This window comes from Lathyrus oleraceus, chromosome 3, assembly GCF_024323335.1.
Source record: "Lathyrus oleraceus cultivar Zhongwan6 chromosome 3, CAAS_Psat_ZW6_1.0, whole genome shotgun sequence".
Classification (NCBI taxonomy): domain Eukaryota; kingdom Viridiplantae; phylum Streptophyta; class Magnoliopsida; order Fabales; family Fabaceae; genus Lathyrus; species Lathyrus oleraceus.
In genome coordinates this window covers 303,037,194-303,060,365 of record NC_066581.1, presented here as the reverse complement: position 1 = coordinate 303,060,365, position 23,172 = coordinate 303,037,194, and positions in this window count along the sequence as shown.

The window sequence follows — 23,172 nt, the reverse complement described above, 5'->3', positions numbered from 1 at the left end:
AGCTATTCAGTTTTTATTTTTTTAGGCAAAGCATTTCTTGACTGCATCTGAATTCACAGGACGAGTGAAATCCTCCCCATCCATAGTTGTAAGTATCAAAGCACCGCCTGAAAAGGCTCTCTTAACAACATACAGACCCTCATAAATTGGAGTCCACTTGCCCCTGGAATCGGACGCGAAAGACAAAACTTTCTTGAGCACAAGGTCACCTTCTCGGAACACACGAGGCTTGACCTTCTTATCAAAAGCTTTCTTCATTCTCTGCTGATATAACTGACCATGGAACATGGCAGTCATGTGGGATATGAATCTGGAAATGTAATTCAAGCGGCCAAGCAAACCTCGGACTTGCTTCTCAGTTTTGAGCGTAGGCATCTCTCGTATTGCTTTGGCCTTTGCAGGATCAACCTCAATGCCTTTCTTACTGACAATAAAGCCCAATAACTGGCCAGAACGGACTCCAAATGTACACTTGTTGGGATTCAGACGAAGCTTGTACTTCCTCAAGCGCTGAAAAAGCTTAAGTAGGTGCTCTACATGTTCAACCTCCGATCTTGACTTAGCGATCATATCGTTAACGTACCTCAATCTCCTTGTGCATCATATCATGAAACAAGGTGGTCATAGCTCGTTGATACGTGGCTCCGACGTTCTTCAAACCGAAGGGCATCACTCGATAACAGAATGTTCCCCAAGGTGTGATGAATGTTGTCTTCTCCATATCCTCGGGTGCCATTTTAATCTGATTATATCTGGAAAATCCATCCATAAACGAGAAGACTTTGAATTTAGCTGTATTATCTACCAACATATCAATATATGGTAGAGGGAAATCATCTTTCGGACTAGCTTTATTCAAGTCTCTATAGTCCACACACATTTGGACTTTTCCATCTTTCTTGGGCACGGGCACAATATTGGCGACCCATTGAGGATATGTAGAAGTCACCAGAAACCCCGCATCAATTTGCTTCTGAACTTCCTCTTTGATCTTCACTGCCATATCAGGATGAGTTCTTCTGAGTTTCTGCTTCATAGGCACGCACTCAGGCTTTAAAGATAGGACATGTTGCACAATATCGGTATCTAGACCAGGCATGTCTTCATATGACCAGGCAAAGACATCAAGATATTCTCGTAGCAACTTAATCAACTCCTTCTTAACAGATTCTTCCAGAAGTGCCCCAATCTTTACCTCTCGCACACAATCTTCAGACCCCAAGTTGACTGTTTCCATATTCTCAAGATGCGGCTGAATGATTTTCTCTTCATGCTCAAGTAGTCGGGTGATCTCATTAGGAATCCCTTCAACATCATCTTCCTCTGCCTCAAATACAGGGAATTCAAAATTTGGGAGATGGCGTTAGGTCATTATGTTCAATGGGTCTAGAAATCAACCTGCATAATGATTTTGGATATGAAAAGCTTTAGAATTCAAACAAGGCAAATCATTATGCATATGAAAAGATCGATTTTATTCTATTTTTTTTAAGGTTTTATGTGATCACCAATTTCATGCAAAAACGAAAAGGGAAAATAAATGGAAAAACAAACATTTAACATGAATTTATTGAATGAAAATATCATTGTATTTATGCGCCAACAACGTCATCACTCCTCCTTTTGGCATGGGAGAAGGGTTTTTAAACACGATGAACATTACTTTGACTTATGGATAACTGTTGGAATATCCACAGCGACCCAATTGTTGCAGACCCCTCCAGGGATGATGAAATTGCCAGAATCCTTTGTATCTTCTTCTAAAACGGCAGTAGCCTCCTCATCTAGACCAGTGTGGATGAAACCTCCACTCTTGAATAACCCTTACTTGTTGAAAGTACCAGAAGAAAAACCTATGCCAGCCCGGGACTCGTTGCCTTCTAACTCAATCATTTTTCCTAAACCAGTGGTTGCACCACGCTCAATGGCCAGCTTTGCATCTTTGTAGGAAGCAAATGAATGAGTTCTCTTCTCAATAGGCTCAGCAATAGATAAAGCTTGGAAAGGAGTTCCAACTTCAACCTCAACATCTATATAAGAGAAGGAAGACAAATGGCTAACCAGGAGAGCCCTTTCTCCCCCTACCACCACCAGCTTCTTGTTCTTCACAAATTTCAATTTCTGGTGTAGGGTGGACGTCACGGCGCCTGCCTCGTGAATCCATGGTCTGCCTAAGAGATAACTATACGATGGGTGAATGTCCATAACGTGGAAGGTAATCTGGAAATCACTTGGTCCGATCTTGATTAGGAGATCAACTTCCCCAATCACAGTTTTGCGAGACCCATCGAAAGCCTTCACAACTACTCCACTCTGCCTCATGGAAGGCCCTTGATACGATAGCTTTGAGAGAGTGGACTTTGGCAATACGTTCAATGATGACCCGGTGTCCACCAACACATTGGACATGGCGTCGTCTTTGCAATTCATAGATATGTGTAAAGCCAAGTTGTGGTCTATTCCCTCCTCAGGGAGATCAGAGTCACAAAAGCTCAGGTTGTTGCAAGCAGTAATGTTTGCAACAATGCTATCGAATTGCTCCAAAGTGACATCGTGATCTACATATGCCACATCCAACACCTTCTGCAGAGCCTCTCGGTGTGGTTCTGAATTTAAGAGTAAGGATAACACATATATTTTGGATGGCGTTTGTAGAAGTTGGTCTACAACATTGTACTCGCTCCTTTTGATGAGTCTCAGCATCTCATCACAGTCTTCTTTCTCATTGCCACTCGGGCCAACAGAAGTAGGAGTTTTCAGTATGGAGGAGGACTTAACAGCAAGTGCCGGATTCGGAGAATTCATAACATTTCCAATCGGGCGTTCAATAAAATCGGCATTGGCACGAGTATCAGCTTGAGGCTTCAATGGTGCTGAAAATACACGGCCACTACGGGTCAAACCGCTAACATCGGCAATATTCACAACAGAAGAAGAGGGCAAGGACACCTCTTTCCCATTCTCTACTTCTACGGCGTTGTAGCGATAGGGAACTGCCTTTTCAGAAGAGTAAGGCACAGGACCAGCAGACTTAATGATCAGAGCGGGAGAAGCTTTCTGCTTGCTACCATTGTATTTAATGATAACAAGTTCGGGCATTCGGAACACTGGGGAAATTACATTGACCTTAGGCTCATTTTCATCAACATTCCTGTTTTGAAGGATCTCAATGACTCCTTCTTCCAGCATTTCCTGAACATCCTTGCGCACCTGGCAACAATCCAATCGGTTAACAGAGCAGACTCGACATTTATCATGGTCATGCTCATAATGACTGTAGTCACACAACAAACGATGCATCTGGACCAGAGACTGTTGAATATGGCTGACATATTTGACTTTGTATTTGCCAGGGCAGCCCTAAACCATGTTGACAGATTTCCCATGCTCGGGCAATGGGTTCTTCTTCACATTAGGGCCTACGTCCTCAAAACATAGAATACCACACCTCACAAGGTCTTGAACCTTGGTTTTCAAAGGGTAACAATTCTCTACGTCGTGGCTAGGAGCACCAGAATGGTAAACACAATGTAACTCGGGCTTATACCACCACTGGGGGTTAGCAGGTATATCTGGTGGGTCTCTCGGAGTAATAAACTTCCTCTCTATTAAAGAAGGGTATAATTCTGCGTATGTCATCGGAATAGGATTAAAAGTGACCTTTTTCCTCTCGTAACTCGTGCTGGTTTGATTACTGTTTCGAGGCTGGTAGGCCTGCTGTTGCGGACGGAGCTGTTGTGGCTGATATTGCTGAGGTGGTTGCTGATTGTTGCTATGCTGCTGATATTGTTGATTATCTCTAAAGACAGGTGCTATATGAGCCACCTGGTGCTGGTTACTGGCGGGACGCACAGTCTTCCTCCTCACAGAGGGTCTTCTTGGTTTCTCATGGGAGGTTACAGCATGTGCCTCTCCATCTTTCTTCTTAAACGCCCCATAACGTTTGGCAGAAGAGCCTTCTTCTCTGGTTAACCGTCCTTCACGGACCCCTTCTTCTAGACGCATCCTCATATTTACCATCTCGGTGAAGTCAGAAGGAGCGCTAGCAATCATCCGCTCGTAATAGAATGAACTCAAGGTCTTTAGAAAGATCTTGGTCATTTCCTTCTCTTCTAGCGGAGGCACGATCTGTGCTGCCAACTCTCGCCACCTCTGGGTGTACTCCTTAAATGTTTCTTTATCCTTCTGGGACATGGCTCTCAATTGATCTCTATCGGGAGTCATATCCACGTTGTACTTGTACTGCTTGACGAAGGCTTCGCCGAGATCATTGAAGGATCGGATGTTCGCGCTGTCTAAACCCATGTACCAACGCAAAGCGGCACCGGACAGACTGTCCTGAAAGTAGTGGATGAGTAGTTGGTCATTATCGGTTTGAGTCGACATCTTCCTGGCATACATGACCAGGTGGCTGAGAGGACAAGTATTTCCTTCGTACTTTTCAAAATCAGGGACCTTGAATTTCACAGGGATCTTCACATTTGGAACCAAGCAGAGTTCGGCAGCAGACTTGCCGAAAAGATCCTTCCCTCTGAGAGTTTTCAATTCCTTGCGAAGCTCAAGAAATTGATCGTTCATAGCATCCATCTTCTCATAAACATCTAGACCCTCAGACGGCTCAGAATGATAGATGGTGTCGTCTATCCTAGGCAAAGTATGCACGAAAGGAGGAGGAACGACAAGGACCGGGCTAGATGCCGGCAGAGAAGCAAAGGTAGGAACAGGACCCTCAGGCATGAAATTGGGAGGCATCCCCCACAGGAACCCGGTTGGCATGGCTGTTGGAACAAAGTGTGCACTAGCAGCGGGCACAATAGAGGAGACAATCTCAGAGATAACTGTCCTCTGGGGAGGAGTTGAAGGTGTCGGAGAAGACTGGCTCTGGGCAGCCATGAATGACTCCATTAGGGCAGTCAATCTGGCCACTTCCTCTTTCAGTTCGCGGTTCTCTTGTGTCGCATCCGCGAAAAACAACCGGCGGGCTAAAACAAAACAACACAGAGCCACCACCGTGCGTTATTTATCCCAAAAGAGGGAAAGGAAACGCTCGAAGTAAACCTGGGAAAAGCATGGTCTCGCGACCAAAGAGAATGGGATCGGGAGTCGGTTATGCGAAGGGAAGGTATTAGCACCCCTACGCATCCGTCGTACTCGACGGGATCCACGCTCACAAGATAGGTTAAGGTTGCTAAAACAAACATCACACACACACACTGAAGACAACACAGGTGGAGGAAGAGGGGAGAGGGCTCGCTAGGATATCGCATCCTATGCCTACGTATCTCGTCTGGAACGAGAATCAGAGCTACCGTAGTTCGGCTCACGCACGCCGAAACAAACACACGCACAGACGCTGAGACGTCAAAGCAAACACACAAATAGGCAAACATGGAACCCGAACGCTAATCGTTGGACTTACATCGGCTTCCAAACCAAACAAACCCACACTGGAAACTAGATGCCACTTGATGGACTTATACCGGACTCCAAGCACACAACAAGAGGATACGGAATGCCAATTGCTGGGCTTACATCCATCTCCTACACACACAAGAAAGAACAAGCAACAAGTTACTAAGGAGTCGGGAACTCGAGCCTAGCAACTGTCAAACTAACACACACAAAAAGAAAAAGGGTGCCCGGAGAGACCTCGCACGGCCTCCTGCCTACGTACCTCATCTGGTATGAGGATCAGGGCGACGTAGTTCCCCTGAACAGGAAAGAAATTCTAACCAAATACAAAGGGAGACACAACTAGGGAGACTAACTATAGCCTAGATGTTATCATGCATCATTGCCCTATGTTAAGGTTTCTATCCTAACTTGCACAGGTAGCAAGCTAATCCTAAATAGGCAAAGCAATCAAAGCAAACAATCACAAATAGCACACACTATATACAGACAGAGGTGGCTCAAACAAGGGTTAGACTGCCAAAGCAAGTGAACTGTATCAGGGTGATGTTAGCTCTTAACCCTGACATTGAGAGTCAGGGTGAAGCAGATGAAAGGTGAGTGAAGATTAGACTTCACAGCTCTTATCCCTGGCCTGGGAGAGCTTCAGACAATGAAGTGTGGGTCCAGAAAGTGGAAACCCTTCTACACTTATGACACTGACTCAACTGTACAACTGTACATGGATCTTGGGTTAGGATCCACAAGGCATCAACATGTGATGTGAGCCAAGGGACGACTCAACAGATTAGCAGGAGGTGGACTACACACCTCTTGTGTCTGCCAATTGCCTTAACAAAGGTCTTTTCCTGCTTGGGGACAAAAATAAACAAGCACAAACATCGCCTCTTAAGGAGGACTTCAGACAGGTGCCTGGCCAAGTAACAGGCCAGGTCTTCCAGACTACATGGAGTTAGTGATTCTACCTCAATTGGTTAACACAACCAAGCAGCAGCACAAGCAAGTTCACAATGAACTATAGCAACTAAGGTACCTGAAATCAATCTAACATAATCAGTACTCAGCTCAAACAGTCAAACAGACAAATTAAAAGTCAACAGTTAACTGTACACAAGCTATGCATCAAGCAAAGCATAAGCCAATGCTCAACACAAATGACTTAGAAGCCACCTATAAAACAAACTTAATCTTAATCAACATCAATCAAAACAAGCAACTCAAGCCAAGCGAATTAATTCCTCCATGCCATATGCCTTTTGTCCTGAAAATACAACTCAAACATGAGAAGCAAACCCTAGGACAAAGCCTAGGGTCAAAGGAGGAGAAATATTTCAAAACAGAACATGAAACTTATCCAAAATCAAGTTCAATCAAATTAAAAACAAATCCAATTGGTCTCATGTTCAAATCATTCATCAATTTCATTTCATACATCAATCATGGTCAAACATGCAATCTAGAAGCACATAGGACCAAATAGAAAGATCCAATTCAAATCCAATAAAAAATAATTCAACAAATCCCAGGAAAATTCATGGCTAAACAGCACTCATAATATGATATACACACCAAATTTCAGGCCATTTGGACAATTGGAAGCAAGTCAATTAAATTCATCAAGCCAAAGCATACTCAAACAAGCTCATACAAGGCACAATTTCATGTATCAACTTCAAGCAAGCATAAAACAGTGTAGGAACATGATAAATGCACCAAACTAAAACCATGGCAAACTTTAATGTGTCTATAATCACTCCATAAAATTTCAAGTCCATCCAATACATATCCAGAATTTCACAAAACATTTAAGATTATGACTCACAAAAGGTCCACATTTGGTCAAACAGAAAGGAAATTACCAAACAAATAGGAAATGCACTCAAAAATTCCACAAAAATTCACATGTGAGATTAACATCCAGAAATATCAACATGCAAAATTTCAGCTCATTTCAAGTTCATATGGCATGGTAACAAAAATCATGAAGTTGCACAAGAAATGGTGTGACACAAATTGTCACACCTCCAAAGATCCTAGCATATCTCATAATCCAGGAACTCAAAAATCACAAACTACATACCAAAATGCTCCTTAAGATGTCTAGATCATGCACACAAAATTTCAGGAATTTCCAATTAAGCATCATCATTTCATGATCAAAATACCAAGCAAGGTGCAACAAATGACACATCCAAACAAACCCTCCTTTGGATGACAGTTGCGAATTTGATGTTGTTTGGCCTTGGAACACGAAAACAGATGTGCTTTGATGATGTGGAAGATGAATGGAACAAAGTTTATTGCTCAATTACGCACGATCTAGCTCAAATCTTGAATTGCCATTGATGCACCTCTCTTTAACAGTCCATGAATTGGCTTGATAGTGATGATTCCTTGCTTCAATTAGCTTCAATAATGATTGTAGATGATGAAACAACGAAGATCTTGGCTAGGCTTGTGAAGAAATTGCAAAAAAGTGAAGATGAAAAGTTGAGAGAATTGTGCAATTTTGGATCTAGATCTGAGATGAATGAATGTTAATCTCAAAAACAGTTATGATTAACCATTTATATGATGCACTAATCCATTTTGTTAATCAAGTTTAGCCAAATGTGAGTGATTAGTGAAAATGCACTTTTATGCTAAATGGTAATTAGCCAATCCACCCTCACTTATGCAAATCCAATGTAACAGTAGAAATTTCTGGTTGCAGCAAGTTTCAAATGGTATTTGTGAGCTATTGCAAGTGGAATCATGTGAAAACAAGGCTTATTTCTCAAAATGCACTTTTTCCCTCCAAATTCAAAATTGGTTCACTTGAAAAATGGACTTTTTGTGTGATGAGTTTTCATGACAGGTAATGATTGTTTTGGATAGAGGACATCAAAATAATTTTGCTCAAAGAAACCTCACTCCATTTGGCCTTGTGAATCAAAAGTTATGCCACTTTGAAATTCAACTTTTTTGGACAATGATCAATCCATAACTTGCCAACCACAAATGAGAAATTCATGTTCTTGGACTTTTTGGAAAGGTGAGAGCAAGATCTACAACATTTATGTTGAACAAATTTTCATTTGAAGCATTTTTGGACATGTAATTTTGAGGTGAAAACCTTTCCATTTTTGGCAATTTTCAATTACAAGTCACTTTCTATTTTTGGAAAGTTTTCACCTGACTTTATTTTCTTCATTCTTGATGTTTGAAATGCCAAATGAAACTTGTTTAGACATGAATGAAGTGTCTCTAACCCTCTCCCACCTCCAAATCCAACATTTCAGGCACAATTGACCATAGTTGACTTTTTCTGACTGATAGATGAATTTCAGCTTGACTGATGAACTTGAGCCTCAAACTCCTGATGCCATGGCTCAATGATGAAACCCTAGCTTCCATAAGCTCAATATAATCATATGATGATCCCCATACCCATTGAAAACCTCATCTTCTTCACAAGCCCTGATTGGCCCAATGCAGATGATTAGGGTTGACCAGAGGTCAAAACCCTAATCTCAAGGTATCTGATCATGAACAATGAATCTCCTGGTGATGACAAAACCATGATGATGATGATGTACCATTTCAACCAAGATGATTCTCAATCTCCTTGAGGAACCATGAAACCCTAATTTGAATCACACATCCTCAAATGGTTAGTGATCAATCCAATGAAACCCTAGCTTGCATCTTAACCTCTCTATCTTCTGATCAAGACTTAGGAGGATGACTTGCTCAATGTTGCCATATGATATGCAAATATGAAATGCCTAATGACCTACAAAATGATATGCAATATGTTAAGCTAGTCCCAAGAAAGGAGGGAAAATTTTGAGGTGTTACATCTTGCTCTAAGTGATTCATCAGTCTTGAAACGTTGGCTCTAGTGTAGTACCGGTGAGTCAGCTTGTCTTCAAAATAAATGAAGGACACAGAGTTAGACCACAGGGCAAGGGACCGGAAACATAACCTGCTTATGCATATGATGCATGCGATGTTTGTGCATATGATTTATTTTTTATTTCAAAGGAACTTTAGAGTTTTATTTGCAAATTCTGGAAATATTAAGCATTTTATCACATATGGAAATATCTCATCAAATAATATCAGGGAAAAGAAGTGCAGCATCGTCAATCATATACAAGAGAAAAGGAAAATAATCGTCTTATGGATCCCTAGAAATAATCATCTAAAGCTCGGGACACAGGAAGATAACATGCGCGAAGCATCTTCACCTCCCTCTCATAGGCTGCCTCCATATCGGCCTTCTCTTTGGCGAGTCGATCATACTTCCTCTTCCAGAAGTTAGAAGACTGAGGAAGTAGAGAAGTCCATACATCATCAGGGTCATCAATAACCTGATGCTCAAGGAACTCAATCAAAGCATCCTTCTCCTTAATCTGCTGAAGCAACTCTTCACGTTCACGGATCCAGGCACGTGAACGGTCTTCGCCTCTCAACTCCTCTACTCCTTGGTTAGGGAGGGTTGAAGGCCCAGCCATAATCATAGGTGTAGGTCTCGGATACTCGTAAGGCATGAGATACTTAGACGCTCTCTTCCTTACCCAAGCAGTATAAGGCTCCAAAGCGATGCAATTCTTAGGACCCAACTCCTTCCTTTCTTTCTTATGAATCTTGCGCCAAGCGCGGACCATCCTATCTTTCAAGTTTTGGGGATCTTTACTCTCCTGAAAGAACACACCTTCTAACAAAATATTATTAGGTTTATCCTTTAGGGGGAACCCAAGCTGACGACGTGCCAAAACAGGGTTGTAGTTAATCCCACCACATGTGCCAAGAAGAGGTACATTGGAGAATTCGCCACAAGAGTCAATAATCTGCACACCATCATATACATGGTTATACCAAGAGATATCATCATTAGTGAGAGACATAAGTCTCGTGGACCACCGTAGACATTCCTTGTTCTCCTTGAAAGCGACCGTCTGAGGTAAGTGAGAAATAAACCACTTATACAACAGAGGCAAACAACACACAATGGCGCCACCACCCTTTGCATTCCTCATATGCAAAGAGAAGTAGGTATCACCCAACAGAGTCGGAACGGGATTAAGAGTAAAGAAAATCCTAATAGCGTTCACATCCACAAACTTGTCGATGTTGGGGAACAATACCAATCCATAGATGAGAAGTACAAATATGGCTTCAAAGGCATCCTCACTCATGGCCTTCCCATATATAGTAGCTTGAGCAATGAGGAACTCAGAAGGGAGACCTTAAATTCCACCTTTGGTAGTCATATGAGCACCAACCAGAGATTCATCTATGTGTAACATGTCAGCTATCTCTTGAGAAGTAGGAATACTCTCCAAGCCACTGAACGACAACTGATCCAGAACAGGTATACCCACAAGATAAGCATACTCCTCAAGTGTAGGCAAAAGCTGAAAATTCGGAAACGTGAAGCAACGGTACAAAGGATCATAAAACTGCACCAATACACTCATCAATCCTTCATCCACCTGAGTAGTCAGAAGAGGAAGAAGCTTCCCAAAATGAGCTTTGAAACCCAAGGGATCTAATACATAAGATGTCAAATTCCTTAACTCTTTTAAGTTTGGTTGTCTGAAACTGTACTTCTTTGTATTCCTTCTTTGTCTTTCCATGTCTGAAAATTTTGCAAATAAACCCCTTAAGTTCCTTGAAAATTTTCTTATTTATTGATGATATGGATGCAAATGGGTGCATGAATGCATGAATGCAACAATCACACTCAAGGATCAAGCAAAGCACACCAAACAAAGGTCATGGGATGGATCATGTTATCCTTAATATCAATCATCCATTTTGGTGGATTATGGTTTACACCTTATCAACACCCAAGTTCCATTGATATTAAGGATTCATGAACGGATCAACCATGAATCAAGGGTTTGTTGTAAGTCACGAGCATGGAGTTAGGTTAAGAACCACCCAAAAGGGAGTGTACTAGGGTTTAAACCTGCCAAACATGTTCTACAAGAGGTTCCCATAGTCATCATCCCATCTTTCGGATATTATTGGAGGAACGACTACTCGTATTCCAAAAATATTCTCAAGAGAGACTCTTATGAGTGTAGTATCGCGTAACAATCGTATCAAGTCTTACACTTGAACAACTTCCGCACTACATCCTAAGCATAGGCCAAGATGGGCTTGGTAAACTAAGGTCCTTGGCTTCTAAGGTCTATATTGGAAAGAGTAATGTCTAACCACAACTTACTGTAACACCTTAAAATTTGCCCTCCTCTTCTTGAGACTGGTTTAGGCATTGCATTTCATGTTTTAGGACATTAGGCATTGAATTTTGCATCTCATGTGAATTGAGGAGGTCATCCTCCAAAGTCTTTTCAGAAGATGAAGAAGTTAGGTGATTCAAGCCTGAGGGTCTCTATGAATTGATCATCAACCACCTGAGGGTATGGGCTTCAATTAGGGTTTCTTGATTCTGCAAAGGGCTTGAGTATCATCTTGTTTGCAAGGATATATTACCGTCATCATGGTTCTATCATCATCAAGGGTTTCATAGTTCATTCTCAAGTTCCTGTGGATTAGGGTTGTGACCTCTGGTCAACCTTAATCAATGCCATTCTTCCAACTAGGGTTTCTCAAAGATATGAGGTATTTTCTTGGGATGAGGATCACATGGTTATCATAAGGGGCTTACATGAGCTAGGGTTTCATTTTTGATCAATTTCCCCAAGTGGTAGAGGCTCAAGTGGATCAAGGCATTTCAAGGTCATTTGAGGACCAAAAGTCAACTATGCAGTCAACTGAGGGCTATGAGGTGGGGAAATGAGTTGAGACACCTCAATCATGTTCAAATGGGGTTCATTCATCATTCTAAACATCCATCTTGAAGATTCAAAGGTCATGGCAAAAGTTACTAAAAATGGAAAGTGACCTGTAATCCAAAGTTTCCAAATTTGGCAAGTTTTTGGTCCACCTTCAACTTGACTTTTCATATCAAATATGTTTCAAATGGATTTTTGGTGAACATGAAAGTTGTAGATATTTGTCTCCCCTTTCCAAAAAGCCCTAATTCATGTCCATATGATGATTGGTTAAGGAGTTATGGTCATTTGATCACAAAGTGTGCATGGAAATTCAAAATGGCATAACTTTTGATATAATGCTTCAAATTGGCTCATTCTTTTTGCAAAATGCTTCTCATGTTCAAGACATCTCAAAATGAGCTTTGTCATGCATGAGAAAAGTGTGTATGCTCATTATTTCACACATTTTCAAATTAAAGTGAATCTTCACCATTCATTTTTGGCTTAAGATACAAGCAAAATAACTCTTCAATCTTGACCCTTGGATGTCCATAAGTGAATTAGAAGCCATGCATGGGATGTCTTACGTGCATTATGGCCATGAGAGATCATTATTCATTTTTTGGAAAATGGTTTAAGAATTCACTAATCATGATTAATGGATGGTTAAGTTGATTTTCAGTGTGATTAGCATGAAGTATAAATACCAAAACCCTAGCCATAACTGCCATAACTAACTTTTGAGATCAAAATTCAAGAAACTCTCTCAATCTTCTCTCTCTTTGAATTTCCATTTTTCTCCACATAAACCTCAAAGATTATCACATATTATTGATCATCATCCTTCACTGATCAAGAATCACCATTTGTTTGGTGCAATTCATCAAGATTTCGAGCAGTTCATGTGCATTATCTCATGTTAATAGATTTTGGAAATTGAGGCGAATTCAAGTAGTTTCATCCAATTCTTTTTGCACAAAGCTTCAAGAGAAGTTCAAAGGAGTAGATTTGAAGCATATGAGCTTGAGAGGACGCGAACTCAGAGATCTCCATTTCAGGTGAGTTGAAATTCACTTCCTCCTTTTGCTGATTTTAAGTCATAGATTGGTAGATCGTGTTGCATAGGTCATGGATATATGCTTAGAATTGAAATTGGTTGAGAATTGAGGTTGTAGTGTTGACTGAAAGTTTAGATCTAGGAATTTATTCTCTTCGATTTGCAAATTCTATGAGGAATTAGGAGAAATGGATGTGATATTTGGAACCTACGTTGAAAACTGAGTCGAATGGTATAGGCCTTGAGAATTTCTGGAAATTTGTGTGGTGGCGCCGTCGTGGGAGCCACCGTTGGTTCGTCGTAGAAGACGACCGGAGCTGAGCTTCGGCGTCTGCGTATTGCTAGGGTTTTGTGCTGACTGTGTGTTGCGTGGCTCATGCGTGGACAATTGATTGGAGAAGGATAGTTTGACCAAGCCACGCGTGTAGTTGAACGCTGACTGAGTGCTGAGGTGTATTAATGAAGCGCTTAGTTTTGGTCATTTAAACGTGAGCCATCGATCAGATGTGCACGCCAGATCCAACGACTGATGTATTTTCTGGATTTAATTCAAATTATTTGTTTCCCTCCATTTTGTTTGGTTATTCAATTATTTTGCTTGTTTAAGAAAATTCATAAAAAATGCAAAAATAGTCCAAATGAGTCCCAATTTTTTTTCATGGTTTTGTATGGATGTCTACTATTTTATGGTGCTGATTTCATGAATTGTTGATGCCTGGATTTTTATTTTGGAATTTTTGAATTGATGTTGTGCCAAATTGACCTATTGCATTCAATGTGTTGTGAAATTCTCTATGTTGAGCCATGTGATCTAATTTTTTGGATACATGATCTTCATACATGACATGAATTATTGGTCACTAGTTTGGATTTTTTCTCACATGTTATCATCATTTTTGACACATAGAGAATAATGTGACAATTTGTGTCACATTTTTGACATTGAATTGGTGCATTTTTGTTCACATATCATTTGAATCATTCTGGACTTGATTTTTTGCATGTTGAATATTCATGGCATGAGGAACTTGTACAAAAAATCTCAAAGTCATTGTATGCATTTCTGATTTGATATGAATTTTCTAATTTGGAAGTTCATTTTGTGCTCATTTTTGGTCATTACATGGCATAGGCCAGTTGAGGCACTTGGTTATTGATTTGATGCTGGTTCTTTTGAGGACATTTAGGGGAGTGTTTGAAGGTGTGATATGCAAAAGATTGGGTCCTGTTTTGGTCATTTGGTTGAGTTTTGAATTCATCTATTATGCCATTGTTTATTGGTGCTTTGTTGTGTTGATAAACTAACTTTGTTTTGTGTTTCAGGTTTGGATACCTATCATTGAGGATTGGGTTTGTTCTCACCTTGTGAGATGCATTGGGTTCTGACCTATCTTTGTTTTGTAGGTTTAATGATGTGGTGAACTCATGAGCTTATTTGAGTGCTTGGGCATTATGCATTGAATTGTGTAACTGCTGGAGAGTTTCACTGCTTGTTTTCTGGTTTTATGACTGAAGTACTAACTGTTTAGTCTTTATACAGGTACCTTAGTTGCTTGCTTGCTTTTGCTCTTGATTGAGCATTGGATTGTGGTTGACACAACACTCAGGTGGTTAGCTTCTGACTTCATGTAGTCTGGAAGTCCTGTCACCTTTTTGGCAGGCATTTTGCTGGCAAGTCCTCCTTCAGAGGCTCTGTTTGTGCTTGTTTAAAATTGTGCCCAAAGACCTCCAAGGAGAGGCATGTGATATTTGATAATACCTCCAAGAGAAGAGACAATTGACGGATAAAAGGGATTAGCAGCCAATCCCCCTTTATTCAGTGTGTCGTTCTTTATGCTCGCACTATGTGCTGATGCTTCTGAACATGTGCTCCAGATCTTTTGTCCAGAGTCTGTCAAGTGGAATAGGATCCCACTTTCTGGATCCCCGTGCTTTCTTTGTCATGAGCTCACCCTGGCCAGGGTTAAGAGCTATGAGGTCTCATCCTCATTACCATTTTGATCTGCTCACCCTGACGTTCAATGTCAGTGCTTAAAAGCCCTGTTGATTACCCTTACAGTTTGGCTTGTTTGTCGAGGTTGACATGACCCCTCTTGACTAAAGCCCACCCATTGTTTGAGTCTCTTGTATGGATATAGTGTGTGATGCTTGTTCACTTGTGCTGGTGTGTTTATCTGCTTTCCTCTTCTCATCTCCATTTCTGTAGGAGTTGTATGATTGATTTCTGAGGAAGCTGAATGCATGTTAGAGACCTCAACTTAGGGATATTGATTGCATGACAACTATTAGGCTCGAGTCTTAGTCTCCCTATTAGTTTGTTGTCTCCCTGGTCTCTGGTTAGGAGAGTGTTTTACCCCTGTTAAGGGGAACTACGTCGCCCTGATTCTCATACCAGATGAGATACGTAGGCAGGAGGTTGCGAGCAATCTCTCCAGGCACCCTTTTGTTTTTTGTGTGTGTTCACCCTTTTCTTTGTTTCTTTGGTGTGAGTACTCGTTTGTTCAGTGTGTGCGTGTGTGTTCATACCTTGGGGATTTCTTCTGTTATTCATTTGGGGTTCACCTTTGGGGTTCATATTTGGGGTTCATTGGTGACGGTTGTCACTCACTTGGGGTTCATCTTTGGGGTTTATTTGTGGTGTTTGGTTATACATATTGGGGGTTTATTCTAGATATTTGGTAACTTTGTTGGGGTTCGTTCTGAGAACCTTTTTCTTTGGTGTTCGCTGGTTAGCGTTTTCTACTGTTGGGAGTCAGGTGTAAGTCCATGTATTGGCATTCTGTTTCCTTTTGTTTTGTTATTGTTAGGAGTCAGGTGTAAGTCCATGTATTGGCATTCTGTTTCCTTTTGTTTGTTTGTGGTTAGGAGTCGGATGTAAGTCCATGTATTGGCATTCTGTTTCCTTTTGTTTTGTTGTTGTTAGGAGTCGGATGTAAGTCCATGTATTGGCATTCTGTTTCCTTGTTTGTTATTGTTGGGAGTCGGGTGTAAGTCCATGTATTGGCATTCTGTTTCCCTTTGAATGTTTCTTTTGACGTCTCAGCGTCCCGTTTTGAAGTCTTGTTTCAGCGTGCGTTAGCCGAGCTACGAGTGCTTTGATTCTCCTCTGGATAAAGAAGATACGTAGGCATAGGATGCGACGTCCTAGCGAGCATGCCTCCTTTCCCCGAACTACATCGACTCTGATGTTTGTTTCTGACAAACTACGTAGGCCCAGGATGCGGCATCCTGCCGAGTCCACTTCCCCCGTCTTCTTTCTTTTCCCCACCTGTTTATGATTCCAGTTTGTGCATTTTCTTTGAGCAGTTTATTAGCAACAACCCTTTCCTATTCTTTGAGCTACCTTTTGAGCACGGATCCCGTCGAGTACGACGGACGTGAGGGGTGCTAACACCTTCCCCTTGCGTAACCGACTCCCGTACCTTGTAATCTCTGGTCGTAAGACCGTTCCTTTCCCTTTCTTAGGTTAGTTCTGCGCTCCCTTTCCGTCATAGGATGAATAGCGTCGGTGGCGGCTCTGTATTTTTCCGCCGGTTGTTTTTCGCATTGCGATAGCTGGCGACTCTGCTGGGGACTAAAGTTGACCTCTTGCTGGTCCATCTTCCCTAAGCGAGTCAATCCTAGCGCTCTCTAGCGTAGTTTTGGTTTGCTTTTACTGATTAGTTATTGCATTTCTGATTATTATACTGTGATTGTATATATTTGCATACATGTTTGCATGCATCATGTTATCACCGTGTTGGATTCTGGACAGGTGTGGTTCCTCTGATTTGGGGGTGGGTGTTCTGAGTGGGGCTAAAACCCAGGTCCGAGTATACACCTAGGATTAGCGTGGTCTCATTTCTCTGCTTATGTTGGATCAACATGATGTTGAGACATGACATACCACAGCCGGACGAGGTTCTTCTGAGAGAGCTCTTCCTTGTGGAGTTTCCACTATGGTTGGGTTATCTCTTTTGAGCTGTTGACTTCGGTGACCGTTCTTTCCCGGATCTTTGGTTTAAATGATCTTACGAGATCTGCACGGCACACCCGAAAGGGCAAACCCGTTGAGTATCTTGTCCGATTGTCGAGACCATTATCCGCCTTAGGATGACCTTATTAGAATTCACCTGTGAGGGGAGGGGTTTGATTCCTACAGATACAGGTTCTGTTGGCGACTCTTTGATGGTGACTTTGGTTCGGTCCATAATTTGGGTTCTATTTATAAGTTGGATTTATGGATTTATTTCTGAGACGCCGGAGTTCTGTCCGTGTTATTTATGAGCGGGTTCCGTTTATTTCGGATCCCCTGAGTTGGATTTGAGGTTACTTGTTTAGATGATATGGTTGCTATCTGTTTAGTGACTTTCTTGTGATGGTGGTGATGTACCCTCTGGTTCCGTTTATTTCGGAACCCCCGAGTTGGATTTGTCGTTACTTAGTCCCTTGGATGGTTGTGATCAGTTCAGAGACCAGAATTTCCGTACAGTTGGTGTTCAGATGTCTTGGAGGATGGCACTATGCATTGCATTCATGCATCTGCATCATTCCCATTTTGCATTTATCCGCATCTAACTCATGTTTATCCATATGCAGGGTACATTCTTGATTGAGATCCTGGTTGAGAGACATCTTTGTTCCAGATATGAGGACCGACTTAAAGGATGATGTTGTATACAGTTTCTTCGATCCAGAGATTAGCGTGCTGAAGCGTATGATAGCATTGATTACGCCTGACCATGTGGGGATGTTCCGTGAAGCTTATGGCAGTATTATGAAGATGGTTTTCCGGCTCACAGATGAGGATAGGAGTGCCATCCATACTCTTCTCCAGTTTTATGATCCGGGTTTGAGATGTTTTGTATTCCCAGACTATTTGTTGGGACCTTTGATGGAGGATTATGCTGGTATTATGGGTATTCGGGTCAGAAACCAGATTCCTTTTTATGCTACTAAGGAAGAACCTGACATTGTTGAGATTTCTCATGCTCTTTATTTGAGCCCGGAAGTGATTAAGAAAGGTTTGAAGGAGAAAGGAAGGTTGCCCGGTTTTCATCTGAGTTTCTTGGAGGCCAAGGCCAAGGAACATGTTGTTTTGGGTAATTGGAAGACTGTTTGTGCTTTGCTTGCCGTAAGCATTTATGGAGTTATTATGTTCCCTAACCAGAAGAATTTTATGGACACTAATGCCATCCGGGTGTTTGCTCAGAAGAATCCTATTCCTACCTTGATTGGGGATGTTTATTATTCGGTCCATAATCAAAACGAGAAGCGACGTGGAGGTTTGGTCAGATGTTGTGCTCAATTGTTATGTGAGTGGTTCATGGGATATTTGCCTTCCAATGGTGCCTTTGTCTTTCTTGATCATACTGTAAATTGGGCAACCAAGTTGATGGGTTTGTGAGCCAAGGACATAGTTTGGACTCACATTGATGTGGTTGGGCGAGACTTTATTTGCAGCTGCAGGAGTTTCCCCAATGTGCCCCTTATAGGAGTTCAAGGGTGTATTAATTATAACCCGGTGCTTCTTAAGAGACAAATGGGATTTTCTATGGAGGTTCCTCCTCTCAAGTGTGAGATTCAGGAGTCTTTTTATTTCCCGGTTGAGGGTAATCAGTCATTGTTGAGGCAAGTGTCCGATGCATGGCGCAACATTCAAAGGAAAGGCAAGATTCCTTTTGGTAGAGCTAATAACAGGTATTTTCCTCCATTTGATGATTGGCTCAGAGAGAGGGTTGAGCTCACTCGTTTGCCATTTCCTATGGGTGATCTTTGGTATCCGTTAATTGAGGAGCCACGTTCTTCTGTCAGTATGGAAGAATTTCTTGAGATGAGGAAGGCAAGAGATCAACTGCAAGCAGAGAAGACTGAGATAGAAATTAGTGTTGCTGAAATTCAACGGGCTAATCAGGAAATCAGGGGGAAAGCAGAAGACCAGGCTAGGAAACATGCTCAGGAGGTGAAGCGTTTTGAGAAAGACACCGCTTATTACTGTAAGATCAGCCAAGCTTTAGAGTCATCTACGAAGGAGCACGACCTTACCAAGGAGAAGTTGGTTAGAGCTTTGAAGGTCATTGAAGATGAAAAGAAGAGACAAGTCCTTGTGAAGACTCAGAGGGAAGCTAGAGCCAAAGCCCTTACCTCCAAGTGGGAAGCGAAGCTGAGGGTTAAGGAAGAAGAGAAAGCGAAGATTATGGCCGAGAGAGATCAGTATCTTGCTGAGAGGGACCATTATTTCCGTCAGATGAAGATTCACCAGAAAGAGGTGGGAAGACTTCAGCAGGAGAACACTGAGCTCATGTTCGCTATGAAGTTTACCAGGATGGTTGATGATGCAGAGCCTTCTGTGGGACCTTCTTCAGATTAGACTTTTATAGCAGTTGATATCATGTGTTGGGTTACCATCATGCCTGTTGACAGAATTCATTTACTCGTATTTCTTTATGATTCTGGAGAATTGTAAAGTTGATTTGTATCAGATGTGATGTATGACTCTCGCACGTGTTGTGCACTTTTGTTATGCAATGGTTATTATCATTCAGTGATTGATCTCAAAGCTTTATTTGCTTTTCCGTATTACACTCACTTAACACACACATGGTCGGGTGATATCTTTGCTAGAGCACAACTTTCTGTTTCGTACGGCAAAGCCAGGTGATTGATGTCAGAATGTTGTTGTCAAATTATTATCCGTCTCAATGAAGCCAGGATCGAAAGACAGAATGTTCCTCATACGGATAGACATTGCATTCATGCATGAATCATAATAACTTGTCTTCTATTTTGCAGGTGTCAGTTTCTAACGTGTTTGATTGTTTCAGGAATCATTGCTCGCGCACGCAGAATCATTCCTCTGCACGTAGCTCGTCCGTACAGATACTTTACCAGACGCAACAAACCCAAAATGATGGATCCACCCAATGCTGACATTCTCGAGCTGAAAGAGAAGATGAGTGAGTTGATCAACGCCATGCAAGGGTTCGCCTTGGGGCAGAAAGCACTCACCGATAAAGTGGAGAAGCTTGAGTTGGCTTCGATTGCCAATAGTGGCAATAATCAAGAGGGTACTACCAGCAATGGTCCTGGTGGTTCTAGGGATGGTGGCGATCCCAGAAGGAAGGCAGCTACTGCTGGTGTAGTCCTCAACAATGGTGGTGGTTTTGGTTTTGTTGCAGGCGGTGGACTAGGTCCTGTGGGCAACACTCTGAAGGAAACTCAGTTTCCTCCTTTCTTTGGGGCTGTGGAGGATAAGGAAGAGGATCAGTTCTCTATGCTGAATGAGCAGTTCGGTCAATATGGTGTTCAACCGCCGAATAAAGAGATTCAGGTACTAGCAGAAAAGATCAGGGCTCTGGAAAGCCATACCTCTCCTGGGACTATTAATATGACAAACATGGGGCTGGTTGAGGGGATTGTGATCCCACAGAAGTTCAAAGTGCCCACGTTTGATAAGTACAATGGGAGTTCTTGCCCGGAAACTCATCTTCAGGCCTTTGTCCGAAAGATATCTTCCTACACCATGGATCGGAAGCTCTGGATGTATTTCTTCCAGGATAGCTTATCTGGTGGGTCTCTTGAGTGGTACACCAAGTTGAGATCATCAGATATTAAGAGCTGGCAGGATTTGGGGGATGCTTTCTTCAAACAGTACCAATTTAATGCTGACATGGCACCAATCTGTACCCAGTTGCAGGGTATGTCTCAGAAGCCGAATGAATGGTTTAAAGAGTATGCACAAAGGTGGAGAGAGTTGGCTGCCAAAGTTCAACCTCCAATTAGTGGATCGGGAGATGTCTGATTTGTTCATGGGTACCCTTCAAGGGACTTTTGCTGAAAGGATGGTGGGATGTCCGGTTACCGGTTTTGCAGATATATTAGTGGCTGGTGAGAGGATTGAAAGCTGGCTGAGAATGGGGGAAAATACAGGGAAATGCTCCATCGCCTGGAGTAAAGAAGCCCTTTGGTAATGGTCAGCGCAAGAAGGACGGTGAATCGAGTGCTGTGTATGCCCAAAAAGGACACGGTAGGGATCATTATTACCAGCATACTGCTGCAGTAACAATTCCTGCTGGTAATCAATCTGTACAACAGCAACAACAACCACCTCAATAGAGAACACAGAGGGTCGGGTACCAAGTTAGAGGAAGGATGACAGATCGCCAGTTTGATAGGCCACCCGTGACATATGCCTTTCTGTTGAAGAAGTTGAAGGATCTTGGGTTGGTTCAGCTGAGGATGTTGGCTCCGTTAAGACCAGATCAGAGGCCTGCCAATTATGATGAGAATGCTAAGTGCGAATTCCATTCTGGTGCTCCCGGGCATAACATTGAGGGTTGTAAAGCTTTTAAGCATGTCGTTCAAGATTTGGTGGATTCTAAAGCCATCAATTTTGCATCGACGCCGAATGTTAATGCTAATCCCATGCCGATGCATGGTCATATGGGGGTGAATGTGATTTCAGAGGATAAGAGAAAAATAGAGGTGACGGATGTGGATCGGTTGAGAATTCCGATGTCTGTGGTCAAGAGACATCTGATGAAGAGTGGAGTTTTCCCTGGTTGTGATAATTGTTGTGCTGCTTGCACTGTCACTATAGATGGGTGTGTAATGTTAAGGGAGACGATTCAGAGAATGATGGATGAGGGAAGCCTCCGATTTGAGAAAATTGTTGTGGAGAAGGAGGATGTTTCAACAATAACCATTTATTTTGATCCTGTCCACTTGTCAGTACCGGAAGATGCGGCTCCAGTTACCATCACGGTACCTTGACCTATTCCGTACGAAAATGATGATGCTGTGCCATGGGACTATGGTGGGGAGGTGTATTGTAATGAAGAAAAGAGGGAAGATCGGGCTGCAAGTGATACCACCGTTTCAAAGGTGGATAATGCCGGACTTAGTGGTTTCACTCGCAGCGGGAGGTTGTTTGCGCCTGATACGTTTAGAGGTGGGGATGGAGAAAAAGAACAGAGAGATAAGGTCGAGGCTTTAGCCAGGGCAAAAGGTAAACATGTGGTGAATGAGGGTACTCCTAGAGAGGCACCGGCGCCTGTTGGGCCGGAGAATGAGCTTGACGCTGAAGCCGAGGAGTTTTTAAGGATTATCAAGAAGTCTGAGTACAAACTTGTTGATCATTTGCAGCAGACTCCGTCCAAGATTTCAATCTTATCTTTGCTTCTGAGTTCAGAAGGCCATAGAGATGCTTTGTTAAAAATCTTGAAGAGGGCCTATGTCCCGCAGGAGATTACGGTCAATCAGTTGGAGACAGTGGTGTCAAATGTCAATGCCAGCCATGGGTTGGGTTTCACTGATCTCGATCTTACTGTGGACGGGCGTAATCACAATAAGGCATTACACATTTCGATGGAGTGTAAAGGAGCCGTGCTTTCGCATATTCTGGTTGATATAGGCTCGTCACTCAATGTGTTGCCTAAGAAGGCCTTGGCTAAGTTGGATTGCGAAGAAGTGGTTTTGAGGCCGACTGATTTGGTGGTTAGAGCGTTTGATGGCTCTAAGAGGGCTGTGTTTGGGGAAGTTGAGCTCCCTGTGAAGATTGGTCCCGAGGTGTTCAAGTCTGTTTTCTATGTCATGGACATTCATCCGGCATACAGTTGCTTGTTGGGTCGACCATGGATACACGCTGCTGGGGCAGTAACTTCGACTTTACACCAGAAGTTAAAGTATATATGGGACGGGCAGGTCGTAGCAGTTTGTGGGGAGGAGGATATTTTTGTCAGCCAGTTGTCATCATTCAAATATGTGGAAATGGACGGTGAAATATTTGAAACACCGAGTCAGGCGTTTGAAACCGTCAAGGTGGAGAATGCCATTTTTGCTGAGAAAGAGAAGAAGCCGTCCATTGCTTCTTATAAACAGGCCGTGGAGGTGGTGAGAAGTGGAGAAGCCCCAGGTTGGGGAAGAATGGTAGATATTATGGTGAAAGAAGAT